This window comes from Sprattus sprattus (assembly GCF_963457725.1).
Source record: "Sprattus sprattus genome assembly, chromosome: 4".
Lineage (NCBI taxonomy): Eukaryota > Metazoa > Chordata > Actinopteri > Clupeiformes > Clupeidae > Sprattus > Sprattus sprattus.
Genome location: NC_137923.1, coordinates 44544184 through 44565268, shown reverse-complemented (window position 1 = coordinate 44565268; position 21085 = coordinate 44544184).

Sequence of the window (21085 nt, the reverse complement as noted above, 5' to 3'; positions counted from 1 at the left end):
AATTAGTTTACACCAACTTGATAATTCCAGTTTTTGATACAATTACAACGACATTTTCAAGACGGAACTTTCAAGAAAAACTGGATATAGTGAGGATTGGGTAGGTTTAATGAAACTGCTTTGCAGGTGGGACAATGCGATGTTTAGTGGACAAACTTGTTAAAGCTCACATAGGCTACTTTCGGTGGACTTAATAAAACTTTGTAGACTAATCCCTGAAAATCGCCTTTTATTTTTAAGTTGTGATAGCAATATCCAAGCGATCATATAACTGAGAGTTTACTACTCTTAATGTATTGTTAATTAAATACGGGTGTATTGCTCCGGAAATATGAATAAAGTCTGTTGTACTCGACTATGTTAAGGTGATGCAATGCTCACTTATACTGCCTTTCTGTATAAATATATGGATCGAGAGCCATGGCGTCATAATGATGGTATTAAGAGGTGGATTCACTCAGTTTAACTGTCTTGTAGGACATTGCTGAAGGCCTAGTCGTGAAATGCACGGACCGCCACTGATAGGCCCAAATGTGTGGCAATATGGTCTGACTCCATTTCAGCTCTAGTCTTGCTAAAAAATATGCACTCAAGACCAGATATTGTGTATGAGGTGTTACAGTTAGCAAATCGAATGCAGAAGGCAGGAATCAGAATTTCCTTTGGGTCGGTTCCAGCGCGCATGGGAGTAGAAGGAAATGAGCTGGCTGATAGCTTTGCAAAACAGGCAGTACTGAAGCCAGAAGTAAAGATCAATGAACGTCACAGTAAAGCAGAAGTCAGAAGCATCATTAAGATCAAGGTTGGAGATATATGGCAATACATGTGGGACCATGAAAGCACAGGAAGGAATCTCCTAATTTTTTTTATAACTAAATGTGCAACTAAGTTACAAATAAATGTTAAATGAAATAATTATTCTCTATTCTCTCTTGGTCTTACCTAATAGCAAAAGATAGCTTTCAATGTTTTGTGCTTATGCTATTTTTAATAGAGAAATGTAAGACATTATTTAAAGAGTGGCATTAAATTCAAAGTGCATACTTTCACTTTTTCTGGAGTAATATTTTACACAAGGTATTTATACTTTCACTTAAGTACGTAGTTAGTTACTTCGTCCATCACTGGCTAAAACTATACAGGCCTACAACTGTGCACTGTGGCTACATTAACTGCACGTGTTAAGCATGAATCTTTTCAGGAAAACCTCTGGGCTCAAATATTTTTTTCTCTCCTGCTGGAGTTGTGTTTAACACCACAAATGTATGAGGAAGGAAACCATGTTAATTGATCGCTGTTGTGACACCAATGGCTTGTGTGGTATTTTTATCTTGTTTATTACTGTACTGTTGAATAATGTGTATGGCTGGTACTGGAACATGGACATCTCAACAAATAGAGATAGCTCTTTATAACTTATGAAAAGGCTGCCAGAGGCAGAATAGGCCCCTTTTCAGAGACATCCTATGGCAGACAGGCCTATTCTTATAAACCCAAGTGAGAAGATAGCATTTCCGAGAAATCATGAGGCAGACAGACCTGTTATTATAACCCCAATTGCAAAGACACCTTTTATGATAAATCACGTGGCAAACATGCCTCCTCTGCATAGACTACCTAGATGCTTCAGGGACAAAGGGGGGTCAGGGCAAGGTGACAGACGCCTCTGCAAAAGCCACAAGGCAGACAATGTGAAGAACTGTGTCTGAAAGCCCCGAGATACCTGGTATCACAGGAAGCTGTACACCATGTATCTCAAGGTGGTTAATTCTGTTGACAGAGACAAAGCAAGCTGGTTGATAGGCAACATTGTTAAGAGAATTGGACCGATTGTTCTCCATCTCGGTGCGGTCAGGTCCAATGACGCAAGTAAGGTACCTGTTGTTTTCCATCTCTAGGTGCGGTCGAGTCCAATGACGCAAATAAGACGCAAATGAAACCAGAGCAAAGGGTGATTTGATCAATATAAAAGTGGGCACGGGGACTTGTTGGTTAGGTTTTCTACTGGATTGCTCTTGCAATATGCTTAGAGTCTTTGAGATGCTCCATGGACCAGCTCAGCAGTAGTTCTCCTCTGAATAAACCGTTCAGTATACTCATACCTATTTGCCTTGAGAAGTTTCTTGAGAACTCTTAGAATAAGACACGACATAATTTGCTGACGCCGACGTGATCGAAAAGGACGTTTTTTAGTGTCATCTCGTCCCCGGGGACGGACGGGACTGGTGGGACAATTGAGGCGCCATTTAAAAAGGTGAGCAACTTGTTTTTGCTTATAGCAATTGTCACTTTAGTCCTGTTAAAACCTGGGGTAAGAGACATTTGTATAAAACTGTCCTCCGAAAAAGAACTAAGTTATAAGGCATAAGAAATGGGAGGTGATTTTACTGAACGGTCAGAGAAGTAGATTGTTAAAAGTGTTTTTGTTTTAAGAATTTCTTCTGAGGTGAAGAAGAATATTGTATTGTGAGACGTTGTTTGCGTCCATTTTTCTGAGGGAGAAAAATAGGCAATGGGCCGAGAGACGTAACAAGTCATAAAGTGTTTTTGTTTTAAGAATTTCTTCTGAGGTGAAGAAGAATATTGTATTGTGAGACGTTGTTTGCGTCCATTTTTCTGAGGGAGAAAAATAGGCAATGGGCCGAGAGACGTAACAAGTCATAAAGTGTTTTTGTTTTAAGAATTTCTTCTGAGGTGAAGAAGAATATTGTATTGTGAGACGTTGTTTGCGTCCATTTTTCTGAGGGAGAAAAATAGGCAATGGGCCGAGAGACGTAACAAGTCATAAAGTGTTTTTGTTTTAAGAATTTCTTCTGAGGTGAAGAAGAATATTGTATTGTGAGACGTTGTTTGCGTCCATTTTTCTGAGGGAGAAAAATAGGCAATGGGCCGAGAGACGTAACAAGTCATAAAGTGTTTTTGTTTTAAGAATTTCTTCTGAGGTGAAGAAGAATATTGTATTGTGAGACGTTGTTTGCGTCCATTTTTCTGAGGGAGAAAAATAGGCAATGGGCCGAGAGACGTAACAAGTCATAAAGTGTTTTTGTTTTAAGAATTTCTTCTGAGGTGAAGAAGAATATTGTATTGTGAGACGTTGTTTGCGTCCATTTTTCTGAGGGAGAAAAATAGGCAATGGGCCGAGAGACGTAACAAGTCATAAAGTGTTTTTGTTTTAAGAATTTCTTCTGAGGTGAAGAAGAATATTGTATTGTGAGACGTTGTTTGCGTCCATTTTTCTGAGGGAGAAAAATAGGCAATGGGCCGAGAGACGTAACAAGTCATAAAGTGTTTTTGTTTTAAGAATTTCTTCTGAGGTGAAGAAGAATATTGTATTGTGAGATGTTGTTTGCGTCCATTTTTCTGAGGGAGAAAAATAGGCAATGGGCCGAGAGACGTAACAAGTCATAAAGTGTTTTTGTTTTAAGAATTTCTTCTGAGGTGAAGAAGAATATTGTATTGTGAGACGTTGTTTGCGTCCATTTTTCTGAGGGAGAAAAATAGGCAATGGGCCGAGAGACGTAACAAGTCATAAAGTGTTTTTGTTTTAAGAATTTCTTCTGAGGTGAAGAAGAATATTGTATTGTGAGACGTTGTTTGCGTCCATTTTTCTGAGGGAGAAAAATAGGCAACGGGCCGAGAGACGTAACAAGTCATAAAGTGTTTTTGTTTTAAGGATTTCTTCTGAAGTGAAGAAGAATATTGTATTGTGAGACTTTGTTTGCGTCCATTTTTTCTGAGGGAGAAAAATAGGCTACGGGCCGAGAGACGTAACAGGGCATTACGTGTTTTTTGTACAAATACCTCTTTTGGAGTGGAGGCAGTGTTTTATTGTAACGTGTGCGCATTTTCCTGAAGGAGAATATTTTATTGTAGTAAAAAGACTAGTGTGGTGTGCTAAAATTGTATGTAGATGTAGAATAGTTTGTGTGAATATCTCCGAAAAAGAAAAAGAGAGAGAGAGAGAGACTGATGCGTGTGTGTGTGTGTGTGTGTGTGTGTGTGTAAAAGTGAGGTGAGAGTGATTGCGCAATATGAAATGAATGATGGGTACGAGTGTATATGTGAGATCATTTGTTCAGGATAGCGAGCAATTGTGAAATTTGTATTTCAAAATAGGCATGCATCGAGGTGGAAATTATCATTACTGTAGAAGTTGTTAAGAGGTGATTGTGTTGATTGCTGATGTCTAGAACAGGCATATTTGTATGTAAGAGTCAATCTGGTGTGCAGCCACTGGCGCGCGGCCAACGCTCTGTGGTTACAAACAGGAAGTGCAGTGCAACCTAGGTAAGCATGGTAAAACAGACTGTGTGCAGGCAGCGCCACGTGTCAAGAGATCGTCTCAATGGGGACAGTCCCTAGAGAAAAGAGGTTGTTGAGTAAGGCACTTGCTGAGACATATTCGGTATAAATATAATATAAGGATAAATATTCTCATAATAAGAAGTGTTATCAGAACACTTGTGCTAATTTGCTGGTAGATATATTGCCACTTTAAAAAGTGTTAAGAAAGTTATTCTACTGATTTGTCAGTGTAAACATTAGGCTATTAGTATCAGGGTGATAGATGAGTTTTGTTGCTGACTGTTGGTTTTGAAATAGATGCAGTTTCATAAAGGAAGTATTTAAACAGATGGTACATGGTGAGTGAGTAATTTAGTCACATGTTTACTGAGCAGACAGAGGCAGACTCAACAGTAGCCCATCACAGAATCATATTCGCGTACGTTAGACGTCAAGGGGAAAGCTGTGACATGAACGTAAGAATTTTGGAAATTGAAAGAGTCTTTGTCATTTATTTGGTACGACACTCGCTGCGAGGTTGTTTATTCTACAGGCATTACAATTGTACCTCGGGCTCATAAGAAACAGAGAGCCTGAAAGTGAAAACTGATGAGACGAGCAAGTGAGACTTTTATTTTCATTGGCACACCACACTCGATGTGATGGTGTTTCTTTTAAGAACGTTGTAAGTATATCCTAGGGTGGGAGACATTGAAACTGCAAGCGGCACTCGTGAAAAAGTGACACCCAGCATGAGTCGCCGTTACACTTACACTGATATTCTCGAATGTCACAAGCTGCTATATCCATTCACATTGTGTAATTAATGATTGTTGTGTCTGTTACAGGAAAAGTATAAAACAACCGCCGCTGGCTTTGCTGTCGCCGCTTCACTACTGAGGTCTGCGGGCCTGGCTCACCCATCTATTAAGGGGGTGAAGACTCATGAAAGCAATACTTTTTGTATGAACAAATGATATGATCAACACATGGCATAAAGTTAACATTGTACTTCACAAAGTTAACATTGTCCTCTTCATTCTGTTTTGGGCACTTTGCATGATAGCGGGAGTTTACTTGTGGAAGCGGCCCAGAGGGGGGAACTAATGTGAATGGCATTGAGTACACTGCTTTCTGGTTTTACTGAACTAAGCCCGAGACAGGGAGCCCCTAGAATCCTTAAACAAGAGATTGAAACCCAGGAATTATAATTCATAACACAGGGACATTATACACATTATGGGACTAAAGGCACATGGGTAGGAACGTTGACACAGTCAAAACAGAGTGTCCTCACTTTAAGTGGCAAAGGCTGATGCTAGACTGGTGGGAAGTCAGTCAAAGGGGGGAGGACATAGTGGAGAGAGTTCAGGAAGGAGGAGGACATTTAAACTTCTCATTGGAATTAGATAAAGCAGTTCAAAGAGAACTAGTACAGTATAAGAGCACAAACCTATGCACAAAGGAGACCAGGGAGAGGGCAGTTGGATTTGGGATTAGTGGGAAAGAAGTACACAACCCCAGAAATCAGGTAGTTGTAGAAACTAGAAGTGTGCAGAGGTGTAAGAAAACTCCAGAGCCAGAAGAGAACGTAAGGTGCAGATCAGGAGTAACACTGAAGATAGCTCACTTACAATTCGAAAGAGTAACCAGTGGGGTAGATTACCCCAGTCGTGAGGAGGCAGTAGAAATGATAAAGGTAGTAGAAAACCAGCTCTCTAACGCTGGACAGAAGGAGGACAGATTGAGAAAAAGAGGTCAAGGCTAGAAGGCTAGCGAAGAGAACAGAGAGTAATTAAAACTGATATTAGACACAAGGGCATTAAAGGGACGAGGCCCACACGGACCAGTGACAGTCGTACTCAGTGGGGACCCAGCTGAGGGGAATGAGAACTGGAGCTCAGACGAGGAGAGACAACCTAAGACCATGCAGTCTAGTCAAAAAAAGCGGCAAGTAACATTATGCCTCTGATAGCAAAGGGGACAGTACAGCAGTATCAACCATGGGGACACACTGCCGTGCAGGGCCTGATCTCTCGTCTACCAGTCTTGCATGATGGCGCAGGTTGCTGTTAGGATCCAGCTGGAAAAAGACTGGCACCTTGGGTCAATGACCAGACATATGTTCAGAGAAGCTGTGACTCACCACATGGGCCTGAACCAGAAGGACTCTAACCCTAAGCTCCTCCAGAAAAAAGCTCCAAAAAAGACTATACAAGCACCAGTGGTAGCCAGCCAGGCTCCCCAGTTGAGAAACCAACGCCAGCCCCAGCACAAGCTAAACCCATCACCCAAGTACGAACAACCATTTCCACCGGGCTACAGTCACCCACTGCAGGGCTTCAGGGGCCCACAGCCCTGGCCAAGTCCATGGCCAGGCAGAGAGGAACAGTCTCAGGCCAGAGGGAAAAGAGGTAGAGATGGTTTCAGGAAACAGCAGGCCGCACAGCTACCAGTTTGCTGGATATGCGGACAGCCTGGCCACATTTCCAGGGTGTGCAAACAGAACTTATACAACACCGAACAGGTTCCCGGCGACCGGAGTGTGGGGCAGTGGGGAGGGGGGGATGGTCCTGCGAGGCAGAATGGACCTAGCGGTCCAGGGTCCCCATACAGGGCGCACACTATTGATGAGGCCTAGAGAATCAAAGGGGGGAGGTTTCCGATACTATCGAATGGAGCTGATAATGAGCCAATGCTGCAGGTTCAAATTGGGGGTAGGGAAATTTCATTAATTGTAGACACTGGAGCTATTACATATGTTTAAACCCAAAAGACGCCCAACACCTTCCTGAGTCGTGCTCTAGAAAAGCTAAGACCGTAGGATTTTCAGGATAAGTGCAGCTAATACCATTTTCTGCTTCAGTGTTGATCTAGGCAGGCACGAAAAGTGTTTTCATGCTTGTTTTAATCCCGGAACACAACCCATACATTTGTTGGATAGAGATGCATTATGCAAGCTGGGTATTCAAATTAAGTGTACCCCTCGGGGACTGTCATTGATCTGTGTGGCCAGTCAAATGCCCCGCCAAACAAAAGTCAGCACACACCCACCTCAGCCAGTTACCCACATCTCACAAGTTTTTTGTTTAGACATGTTTGGAGTGGAAGGACAAGTTGTGGAAAACTTGGGGCCCACTCATACACACTATTAATGTTAATTTAAGATTTCCCAGATGCCCTACAGACTGCACCATCAAGTTTGACGAGGAAGCAGACGAGGGGGGAGAGAGAAAAGATGTGAGGAGGTCGGAAAGCAAGCTAAGTATCCTCTGAAAGTACAGTGTAGTAGTGTAGTAGAGAGGAAAGAGTAGGGGTGAGAGTGACATTTCTGGAAGACACAAAATGAGGGGATCAGTATGACATAACAGGAGCAGCACCACACATCACACTCAGAGTAGGGAAAGCACACAGAGCAAGAGATGTAGGGTTAATGATGGCCTAAGCGCTGTTGTGCACATGGAAAGACTGGGATGGTGTAGACAGGTGGTCAAGATCTCCAAGGAAGTAGACCAGGGGCAGGTGAAGGAAAAACCAGATGGCATACAGTACGTCAAGAACTGCCCGTTTCACAACCCCTACTGTGTATATGGTTTGTTTGCAGGGGCAGGCCATCCGTACCTGTACCTGGGTATGTCAAACCAAGGTGCAGAATGATGTTGTTGGCCTGACGGTGAAAATGACATAAGTCAACCAGCCCCCTGGTGTTTATCCTAAAGCCAGCCGGAAGGGTATACAAGGCGCCATCGAGGGGCTACTGCAGACAGGCATTATTAAACCTGTGCGGCAAGCACGCTGCAATACACCAATGTTCCCTGTGCTCAAGGCTGACAGGGTCAGGTGGTGGTTGGTGCAGGTGGAGGCCAGTGAATGTGATGTAGAAACGTGCGAAAGAGTCACGGTCAAAGTGTTGTAGGTGCTTGCCGAAGGGGGGAGAAGTGTCAAGAATTTTTTTTTTTGAATAAACCAAGTACAAACACGGTGATTCAATTTCGGAATGGAAATCATTCCAAGGTTTGGAATCCCTGAAATAATATCATCTGACAAGGAAAAGCATTCACAGAGAAAACGTGGGATGAGATCCTGCGAACTCTGAGGGTGAAAAGAAGATTGGGATGTGTCTACCAACCCCAAAGTCAGGGGATGGTGGAGAGAGCCAATGGCACACTCAAATTGCTAAGATCTCTGCTTGCTCTTAACCTAAGCTGGCTTGATGCTTTGCCCATTGCTTTAATGCGAGTGCGCTTGCAAGCAGAACCGCAGCGCATACCTCCCCCCTCACGAGATTCTTGCAGGACGACCAATGCCAGTCCCACGGATCACGGAACCAGGCATGGGACCACCCCTGGAGTAATTCCAAAGGAATTTCATCATTATGTGCAAAAATTAACTCTGATTCGCAAAGTTATTTTCAAAACAGGCAAAGCAACAGGAACAACCACCAACCTTGGAGGCGGAGGTCGTAAGAGCCGTGCAACCGGGAGACTGGGTGTACCTGAAGGTGTTAAAAAGGTATTGCCTCCAGCCAAGGTCCGAAGGACCATACAAGGTGACGAAAGCCACTCCAACTGCGGTAAGAGTACAGGGATCGGAATTGTGGCACCACCTTAATTATTGTTTCAGAGCCACAAAGCCACAGGACGATGGAGAGACGGTTGCCAGGCCAGAGCGTGAGCTGCACGGCAAAGATGAGGGGGTTCTGAATAATCAAGTTCCAGAGAAGGAGAAAACAGGACCAGAATGGGCTCCAGAAGCTCCTGGCGGTGGTGGGTATGTCGCTCTTTGCGGCACTCTTCCTTTCGTGTCTTCTCTATCTCTACCAACAGGAGAGGAACCAGGAGAGGCATGCCAAGCCACCACCATCCCGGGCCAGACCTCCATCTAACTCAACCCAACAGGGGAGGCGTGCCAAGCCACCCTGCAACCAAGGCGAGGATTCGCCCAACCCGACTCAACAGGAGAGGAACGTCCAGGCACCCTGCATCCGTGGCAGGGCTTCGCCCAACTCAACCCAACAGGGGAGGCGTGCCAAGCCACCCTGCAACCGAGGCAGGGCTTCGCTCAACTCGACTCAACAGGAGAGGAACGTCCAGGCACCCCGCACACGTGGCAGGGCTTCGCCCAACTCGACTCAACAGGAGAGCACCACCCAGACACCCTGCACTCATGGCAAGACTTCGTCACCCCCAACCCATCAGAGCTTTATAAGCGACCCGCCAGGGCCATCCCGTACCAATACAACATCTACGACATCCCCAAGCTCCATCACCTCGACCTTGCTGGAAGGAGGAATGAGCGGGAGATTGAAATAAATAAATAAATAAAAAATGAATAAATAATAATAAAAAACACGCCAGAATCAATGTGCTAGCCTGTTTTACCACCAGGGCGGCCGTGTGGGAAACCACAGACGCAACCTCTTGACCCTCCGGCAGGCTCATGGAAGGGTGATGATTGTTGCTATTTTGTTTTTGGCATTTTTGACATGTCACATTTCATACCCACATTACATATATCCACCACCTGGAATGACACACACACCTGAAATGACACATACTTCACAATGTTACTATCCCAATATCACAATATAACCGCTTTGCTTAGTGAAACTTAAGTTCTTGAGACTAGCCTCAAATGCATGAATTCTGTACCCTAGAAGATGAATGTTTAACTAACCTTTTAGATAAAATGCTTGCTAATGAAATAATGAAACTTAAGTTCTTGAGACTAGCCTCAAATGCATGAATTCTGTACCCTAGAAGATGAATGGTTAACAAACTATTTTAGATTGAATGCTTGCCTTTAAGTTGTTACACAGTTTGTGATTCATGTACGATCCATCTGGGACCACCCCAGTGGACTTATGTTGCATTTACAATTCTGTACGATCCATCTGGGAACGCCCCAGTGGACTTGTTTTGCCTTAACTGACATATGTTTGGGATGTAAATGTATCACAGCTTTTGATGCTACATAGAACATAGATAATTACACTGAACGGGAGTGTTAACATAATGCTAATGGTTTGCTACGCTGCATAGTGAGGTGTGGACACCTCAAAGGGGGGAAATGTGGTATTTTTATCTTGTTTATTACTGTACTGTTGAATAATGTGTATGGCTGGTACTGGAACATGGACATCTCAACAAATAGAGATAGCTCTTTATAACTTATGAAAAGGCTGCCAGAGGCAGAATAGGCCCCTTTTCAGAGACATCCTATGGCAGACAGGCCTATTCTTATAAACCCAAGTGAGAAGATAGCATTTCCGAGAAATCATGAGGCAGACAGACCTGTTATTATAACCCCAATTGCAAAGACACCTTTTATGATAAATCACGTGGCAAACATGCCTCCTCTGCATAGACTACCTAGATGCTTCAGGGACAAAGGGGGGTCAGGGCAAGGTGACAGACGCCTCTGCAAAAGCCACAAGGCAGACAATGTGAAGAACTGTGTCTGAAAGCCCCGAGATACCTGGTATCACAGGAAGCTGTACACCATGTATCTCAAGGTGGTTAATTCTGTTGACAGAGACAAAGCAAGCTGGTTGATAGGCAACATTGTTAAGAGAATTGGACCGATTGTTCTCCATCTCGGTGCGGTCAGGTCCAATGACGCAAGTAAGGTACCTGTTGTTTTCCATCTCTAGGTGCGGTCGAGTCCAATGACGCAAATAAGACGCAAATGAAACCAGAGCAAAGGGTGATTTGATCAATATAAAAGTGGGCACGGGGACTTGTTGGTTAGGTTTTCTACTGGATTGCTCTTGCAATATGCTTAGAGTCTTTGAGATGCTCCATGGACCAGCTCAGCAGTAGTTCTCCTCTGAATAAACCGTTCAGTATACTCATACCTATTTGCCTTGAGAAGTTTCTTGAGAACTCTTAGAATAAGACACGACACTTGTAACTCTGCGTCCATCCTCACCCTATATTTTTAAAGACAGTAAACTAATCTCAGACAACAGTTAAAATAGGACCATGCACAGATTACAGTAGTAGTCTATACCATTTGTGAAACCGCACTGGTAGCCTAATGTTCATGAGGGATTTGCCCAAAATAATATTAATATGCCAAAATGGGCACAGAATGGACAAAACCAAGTTCCTTGTAAATCACCAGTGGTGGAATAAAACAAAGAATTTGTACTTCGTTATTGTACTTAAGTTTTTTTTTTTACGTACTGTATCTTTACTTTACTTAAGTATAAATAATAGTGCATACTTTTGACTTTTACTCCATTCCATTTTGCAGTTATAATCTATACTTTATACTCCACTACATTTCTACAATATGCATCGTTACTCGTTACATTTTATGAACACATGTTGCCACACTCTTTCAGCTCCAAAGATAGCAGAGTGCACGTTTGGCAGCAGCATAAATGGTAGACTTGCCTCCTTTGCATATGTAGCCTAAACATTCAACATGGATCCAGAGTCAGCCTCGACTGAGCCCTCTGAACCCGTGGCTCAGATTTCAGTGCATTTCCTGTCTGCCTCAAAGAAAGCAGTTGCTGGCTTTCAAAAATATGCCATCAAATTTGAAGAAACAAGTTCATTTCCCTGACTTTTGCATATTATATTTAATTTGGTTACTGACATGATATTATACTGTATTATAGCAAAATTCATGTTGACATACAGCAATAGAATCAATATAACACAATTGTACCTTCATTATTTATTTAACTGAAGTAGTAAGATAAAGCTGTAATAGAATATTAATAAAGCACGCTAAAGTTGAAGAATGGACCGGAGGCAGAGTCGGTTTCAGTTGGCCTGTATTTCAGCATGGAGACCCCTCTCGCTGTTGGTTCAAGAACGGTCTAACCTGAGAGCAGTAGGCTATTGCATTTATACAATTCAGGTTACAGTAGGAGAGGGGAAAGGGCCACACCCTTTTAGGTGAGAGAAGGGGGGGTGGGGGTTACGGTCAGAGGTTCACCTATGGGGGGATGATGCCAGGACACAAGGCCTCTAGCAGGAAGAGGGGGAGGGGAGGGTCATATGTCATTTGCATTGGATCTCAGTGAGAGACAGACCTAGTACACAATCAGAGTGAGTTTGTAGATACAGAGCAGTACATCTTTACCTATAATAATAACAATAATTCCAGTTCCATCAGTCCCCCAATTGAGCATATATATGCTCACACAATAATAACCAGGCAACAGCCAATCAGGGCAGGACACATCGAAATATGTTACAGATAGGGATGATACAAATTAACAGTGGAATATCTATTTTGCAGTTCCATCAGTAGTTATCTTGTGAACACACAGAGCCCACATGCAGAGTCCTTCTGCCATGTTTTCTGGGTGGGAAGTCTCTACCATGGCAAGGCGTGCTGAATCAGGTGCTGAAACACCAAGCACGTGGATGGCCAGTTGATGAGTTCAGGTTTCCATTGTGGTCACAGGGTTGTCAAGAGTCCTTTTGTTTAGGCTGAGTGTGTATCTCTGAGGAGAGCTGAACAGTCCATGGCCATCTCAGGGTCCTGAGATTCTTGGCTGCGGGTACTTATCAAGTCTCACATGAGAAGCCAACAAAAGCATGAGGTGTTTGGAGAACATTAAAGCATTTGCATTTGACTGTGATATGGGGGAGGGGGAGGGGTGTTTGGTAACAGGAAATGTGAGACTACTTCATGAGTGAAGGCACAGGCATGGTAAAATAAAATGGAAGGTTGGACCAAACAAAGACAAATAGCACAAGACATTGACAAAATAAAATTAAAAGGAATACAGGAAACAAAATAGCACAGTAGGGAGATCTCACATCAAACAAAAGACAACATAAAATACTGCAGATAAGTCACAACAAGCCTTCATATCCCCTATATGATAGCTTGGAAGCTATCACCTTTGAAAAGTAAATACAAGTTAAAGCAAGGCATTGTCAGACTTAAATCATACCAGACAATAAACAAAGCAGTCAAAAGTGGTCAAAAGTATGTCAGTCTATATTCTCACTCAGTCAGTGAGTGGCATTGAAGTCATTCATTGGCTAGGAGTCGTGTAAGTACATTCATTCATCGGCTGGCCAGCCCACACATACACACACACACGTACACACACGCGCGCTTGCGCAGTTGTTCGCTCAGAACACGCGTTGTCTGACTCGCAGGGAAACACAGACAAGAGAGCGCTTGCGCAGTTGTTCGCTCAGAACACGCGTTGTCTGACTCGCGGGGAAACAAAGACAAGAGAAGTTAATAATCTGGTTACAACATGTAGGCAACACAGAACACAGAGAGTTAGCAGAACTCTGCCTCCTCAACATTCACTGGCTTATTTTGAATACCTGACAGCGACAGATCACTTGAACAGCGAGCTCACTTGATTTTACTTAAAAAGGGGCATTCCAACATATTGTGGGCCCAGCTAATGTGTCTATACATTTACATATGTTTTTCCGAAAAGGCATCTTATTTCCATGTATCTTAAACATATACACCCAGGATGAAGGCTTTGTTAAAAGTCTTCACTCCTCTCCTTCTAACTGGCTAAGTTAGATCAATTTAGACAATGGGATAGATGGTGCTGTTTGAATCACTACTGATAGTCAAGCCTGGCCACTTTAAGAACAAAGACAACACAGATGGACGCACACAGGCTTACGCAATGAACATAAAACACGGAACAGACAAACATAGCACGCTGAAACAAACCAACCGAAACCGACTCTTCCTGGTCCTTATAATGAATAGTATAAGTCAATTATAGCGAACGGGACTTTTTCTATGTGCAGAGTTGTAAATAGAGCTCTCTTGAAAACACTTCCGAACAGGTCCACCTAGCTACCCCCACGAGAGCACCTTCGATGGTAGACTTACTCCAAGCTTGTACAGCGCTACAAACCTGGACCACCGACGTGTGATTCTCTCAGACCCAACGTTAGTCTACAACGTTGGTATCCCGAGACTTTATATAAATATTATATAATTTAACCAGTCTTTTATCCTTTAGGACTAGGCTTCCATCCCTTACACAATTCGCTATAGTGCCGAATATCAGTGCCTAAGAGATACCAATTGATCAACTCAAATTCAGTAACAGACAGCAAGTACAATAAAAGCCGGGTTCGCATACCGTAAGCTTTCTCTACTGTCCCAACTCTTAAACAGTTCTGCACATAGAATGAGCGTAATTCGCTTACCCGTCTCCGTTCAAAGTTTTTGAAGCGTCGGCTTGTATTCTCTGCTGTTTCATAGAGTTAATAAACTATCCGGCTCGAAGGACCATCTAATAGAATATTAATAAAGCACGCTAAAGTTGAAGAATGGACCGGAGGCAGAGTCGGTTTCAGTTGGCCTGTATTTCAGCATGGAGACCCCTCTCGCTGTTGGTTCAAGAACGGTCTAACCTGAGAGCAGTAGGCTATTGCATTTATACAATTCAGGTTACAGTAGGAGAGGGGAAAGGGCCACACCCTTTTAGGTGAGAGAAGGGGGGGTGGGGGTTACGGTCAGAGGTTCACCTATGGGGGGATGATGCCAGGACACAAGGCCTCTAGCAGGAAGAGGGGGAGGGGAGGGTCATATGTCATTTGCATTGGATCTCAGTGAGAGACAGACCTAGTACACAATCAGAGTGAGTTTGTAGATACAGAGCAGTACATCTTTACCTATAATAATAACAATAATTCCAGTTCCATCAGTTGGTAGGAAAGCTATGTCAAGCTAGCGTGCTGGCTCTACGTCATCTTCTTTGAACAGTGGTGCTTTCTGCCTGTCTCTGCTGTCAGTGGCTCGTCTTTCACTAGAGATGGTGATCACAGGACACCACGTAACAGTGTAGTAAAGGCCCTTGTCTTTCTTGGTTCTTAGAATATATTAGTGATTAGTTTGAAGTTTGCTGATATGGTGCAGGTTAAATTAGCCTTTCCCTGCAAATGTTTTAAATTAGGCTGTGAGAATTTTTATGATGAAGGATAAATCAATTCTGATTAATATTAACAGTGTATTATTGTTATTACTTTTTATAGAGAAAACACAGAACACTTCTCAAGCAATACAATGACCTGACTGCAACTACAAGGGTCAACCAGTAAGCAGCAGACTCGAGGACACCAGAGCCTTGCAGAAGAGCACAGACCTTGCAGTAGTGAACTTTGGCAATCAAATTTCATTTAGACAAGAAGCTACAGAAAAGCAAGGCTTAAATTAATGATAGCCATTTGACATTTTTTTTTCTCATTAACTTTTGGCTGCCTGGCAAATGGTCATTTTCTCATTTCTCTCAAAATTGATTTATTATCATTGTAAGATCTGCCTTTTGTGTTGACTGGCTCTTGCCTAGCATGCACACTTTGTGCCTAGTCTTGGGTTTGTCACGATCGTGGCAGCCATTGCCACGATTTGGCGGCCTCTGGTGGCAAAAGGACCTTTTCACAGACTTTGTGCTTTCTATGTTTGTATTGTGTCCTCATGTGCCGTTGTTGTGATTGTGTGCCCTCACCTGTAACCCATTGTGTGCCCTCACCTGTTTCCTATTGTGTGCCCTCACCTGTTTCCAATTGTGTGCCCTCGCTGGTTTCCCTCTGTGTGTCCTCACCTGTTATGTATGTGTGATTGCCACTTCCCTTGATAAGCCAGGAGTTAAATACCTGGGTAGATTCCCTGCCCGTTGTTGGGGTCATTAGATTGTGTTTGGGCCACTGTTTGTTAGTCTTGCTACTAGGCATGTAGCCCTCTCCTGGGTACTGTTCGGCGTAGCTCGCTAAAGGGTTTAGCAAGCTAGATTCCAGGCTAAAAAAAGAAAATGCCCCTTTTTTGGGTTCGCTTAGCACTAACCTGCTCCAGGCTAACATAAGAGTACCTGGATTAAGTTTGCCACACCCCCCTGCAAAAGGAGGGATCCCACAGTTCTTGTATGAGCGCTACCGATTCAGCCGACAAGGAATAATTAATTTTCAAGACCTTCTCGAGTCATTTATTGCAAACACCACAGTCGAACATTGAATGTCTTGTGCTTTTTTGCGAGTGGATGCATAACGTCTTTGATCCCAGGAAATTTAAGCATATAACCCATCTCCCTTACGGAAATATCGGCGAAAGTTGTTTTACCTACCTAAGATCTTGATTTTTATCATGTCCCTTCTACAATGACGATGTTATTAACCCTACGTCCTCAACAAATGCAACTTACATCATTGCAAATGTCTAGTTTTGCAAACGTGTCTAGTTTTTGTGCAGTAGTGAATAAAGTACTCTGTCTCCTACACCATAGCATATCATTTTTGTAGAAAATGATTATATGCCTTGATCACTGTGGGAAGTGATGACACCTCGGCCAGTGCCTCCCCATGAATATATATTATCTTAGTTATCTTAGCCATTCTGTCTCCTAGGTAAGAATTAGCATTCTGGTAACCACCCCCTCCCACTCACTCATTCACTTGACTGAGTCTCTGATAATTAGGATAAATTATATCCTTTTAGAGTCAAACCAGCGCAAACCATGAGCTCTACCCGCTGCACCAAAGTTACATATTCAACCTTTGAAAAGATAACACGTATAAGACAGCCCATAGACAGTTTATTATATTGCTGTCGCAGCGGAGGCAGTGTTGGATTTTGACATGATTATGGTCTTGAATTCTTCACAACGCGTTCATGGTCATCTCCTGCCTTAGTGGAGACAAAAATTAGTCTTTTTCTTTGAGCTAAGACTATTGTACCGTTAAAAAAATCATGGTTTTGGTGATCGACCTTTCCTGCCTTTTGAAGCAGTATGTGCATGCTCAATTTAGCTGATGAGTTTAGCCTGGGACACATTAACTTCACGATTAAGTAGTTTAGCACCCGTTGGAAGACCGGTATAGCATGTTCTCATTTAGCAAGCTAGATTTTCTCATTTAGCAAGCTAGACTGATTAACTTAGCTTCAGTTCTACGTAGGCCTGGGCAAAAAATCGATACGATTTTAAAATCGAGTTGGAACGTCAACAAGATTTGTTTTTTAAGGAAATCGAGTTGTACGATTTTTTTTGTTTGTTTGTTGTGTGTTTTTTTTATCCACTGTCCGTATCACTAAGCACATAGCGCAAGCATTTCATTTTTACATTCGCCAAGACCCCTGCAGACTTTCCGTAGTGTATTTCCTGTCTCGTCCCACTCCCACCTCATCCACAAACAAACATGGCAAGTGAAGCTACCTCTGTAGCAGCATAGACATGTATAGGTAGACGCCGCCTCCACTGCTTCTCGGCGAAACGCGTCGCCGCCATATTGTTACAGGAGCTCTCTGACGTCAGAGGTCTGTCAAACGTGCCAAACAACCGCACGTTGCCAGGAGCTGCGGTTTATCTGGATACAAATCACGATAACGCGAATAATGCGGATAATAACATTGCGAATAATGGGGAGCCAGCCACGTGAGTGGCTGAAATACGCTGACGGTGGTAGTAAGGCAGCGTAGAGCAATGGCTGAATAATTATCCCCGACCGGTGGGCTCTCGCACGCCCCCTTCAGTGAAGCAGAGGTACTGTCTGCCTTCCCTCTGTTTTTTCAATGCGGTTTTTTGTCAGATCAGTAAGACTATAGTATAATAAGCTATTGAATATCTATGCTGTAGTGTTAGTTGGACAATATTGATCTATCATATAGGTGTCATTTAAAAGCATAATTTAGATTTTTTTTTAGTAGACCTAATGCAGTGCTTCTTATGAGGTTAAATTAATTCATATGAATATAGTTTTTGCACTTTTTAAAATGAAAATAAATGTTTTGGAAATTATTTTTCCGTGAGTAGTCATTTCATGGGGGGGTGAATCGAATCGTGAATCGTTAATCGAGTTTTTTATGAGTTTTTTCTACGCCGAACTGGGCCCTGCACTCAGGTGCCTCTAGCGCTAGCTAGTTTTAGGTTGGTGTCTTGCCGAGGTTTTCAAGCCGTTTCTGTTGCTCACTGCGGTTCTCAAGCCGCTTTTGTTAAGGTCCGCCTGAGAGCTACATTTTGTATCTTATTTAGTTTATGGCCTTTTGCCCTGTTTTTGATCTTTTGTGTTTTGGAGCCACCACTGATCTCCTGTGTGTGGATTTCTGCTGTTGTGAAATAAAGAAAGCAATTGAGAACAACATCCTGCCATTGGGTCCTCTCTAGCACACTGGGCTAAGCACTGGTTCCCCACACTCAGCAACACAGGCCCGATCCCCGAGTAAAGCCTGACAGGGTTACTACTGTGTTTTCCCCGATACTACTATTAACAGAGCACAATTGGCCTCATTCTCAAACGCAGTTGAGAAGAATTTAAGAAGGAATTTCTCCACTTCCGGTGGATTTATGAACATATGGCATTCATGAAAGTTTTCTCATCTTGGATTTGTTCTGAACCTCAGAAGACTTTCAGAACGCAAAATAGCAGTCGTAAAATCGGCCAGTTCTCTCAAATGCATTTCCTTAAAAAAACACAAGATGCCCCACTGGACCGCTCTGTGTTAGAAGTGTTAAGGGCTGAATTTGTGAGAAATCGTTGGTGATTGCATTCACATTAACTGTACAGACATCCTCGGATTTAAATCATTATAATAATATTAAATATGAGATATTTGTAAAATTATGAATTAAGTTTCACATTTATAGTCATGATTCTGCGCGGCATTGTGATGTCCTAAAATAAATCAAAGGACTACACAAACAGTGCAAATGTAAGTGAATAAATAAATACGCATTACTGTAACTCAATCGCATTGATATAGCCATTGTGGAATAGAATGGACACATCTACATCCTGCAACAGTACCTTCACCTCTGCACCGGTGAAGTTAGGTGTGCGTTTACTCCACCAGGGGAGCACAGCTCAGAACACTTCTCCTGCACAAGAACACATTTTCAGGCGTTCATGAATCTGGCGGATATGTTTTTCTTACGTTGGTTTTCTGAAGTCCGTAAGAAACATTTCAGAAGAAACTTCAGAACATTTTCGAGAATGAGGCCCAATGTTTTGATTAGTTTTACTATTCATTTAAAGATATAACATGTTTTCGTAATGGGTTTGGCTTAATGGTATTACAGTAACTTTGCAGATAATCCCTGGTAGATCACTTGTCATCCGCAGAATTGTAAGTTAGAGTGTGGACAATATTACAGAGGGTAAGCACAATAAGTACACAAACCTTTCCAATAAACAAATATTGTTGCTTATACTGATCACTAGTAGTGACATCTGTAGAGGCATAAGTATTACCAGTAGCTATATCTGCATTTTTTTTTTTTATCAAAATGGCACAGCCTAGACATTGAGAGACAACCCATTGCATATACTTTTGATCTATTACTTTTACTTAAGTAGGATTGTTGATGTATCACTTCTACTTTCACAAGTATATATTTTGCTGGGTATTTTCACTTTTACTTAAGTACTAAGTTTCAGTACTTCCTCCACCACTGCTTAAGACTCTTATGTAATGAAATTAGAAATCTTGAAAAGTTGTGGATGTTACTAACTGTTGGTAAATAAAAAAAGGTGGTAGTCCCAAAAGTAATTTAAAGCAAATCACATATCCAAAATTCTATGGCCAGCTGCTGTAGCCTATCTGCCCAGCATATCTTTCTATAGAGACAAGCTAATCACTGTTGAGCAATGGTCGGTAGTAACTACGTTTAAGTATTTTTCCCCCCAATACATTTTAGGATACTACGGAGCCCCTTAGGTGACATCGGATTAAAAAAAATACAATGCGTGGCCACAACATAGTTAATGCGTGGCCTCGACATAGTTGATGCGTGGCCTCGAGATCATAACGAGCAGCCGCAAGATAATTCAGTTTCAGTAGCGGGATGGTTATCGAGCTGTCAGTGATGTACAGTGATACTATAATGAATAAAGGAAATTATAGTCTGCTTTTTTATCCAAGAATAGTTTTGTCGTATTGTCATGCCAAGTGTAATGTTGTGGAGATTGCAATAAACGAAAGTAGAGAGAGTTTCCCCTTGACTACGCAACAGCGTGTCGTTTATTTAATCATACTCCGACAAACTGATATTAATGCCATGTAACGCTGCACATGATAACAACAAACCAGCAGCTCGTCCTTAAAGAGACAGCGTCCCTAAAACAGAGATAGGCTACGGTATTGTGAATTGCGGCCATAGTGTCCACTACAATGTCAATAGTCTCTGCATGGAAATTAATGTTCTCTCCTTTGTTGGAAGTTCTCTCCATTACGGAGCCCCTTAAGTGACATTGGATAAAAAAATAATAATGCGTGGCCACGAGATAATAATGCGTAGCCACGAGATCATAATGCGTGGCCACGAGATAATAATGCGTGGCCACGAGATAATAATGCGTGGCCACGAGATCATAATGCGTGGCCACAAGATAGTTAACGCGTGGCCAAGAAATAATAATGCATGGCCACGAGATAATTATTGCAGTCATTTACATTTACATTAATTTACATTCATTACATTACAGTCATTTAGCAGACGCTTTTCAAAGGAGAGAACTTCCAACAATGGAGAGAACATTCATTTCCATGCAGAGACTGTTGATTGATAACATGGACAAATTTGAATTGATTTCATTTTTTTTTTCATTTAAAATCACTATTATTGACATTGTAGTGGACACTATGGCCACAATTTACCATACCGTTGTGTGTTTTAGGGACGCTGTCTCTTTATGGACGAGCTGCTGGTTTGTTGTTATCATGCGCAGCGTTACATGGCATTAGTATCAGTTTGTTGGAGTATGATTAAATAAACGACACGCTGTGCGAAGTCAATGTGAAACTCTACTTCGTTTATTGCAATCTCCACAACATTACACTTGGCATGACAACATGACAA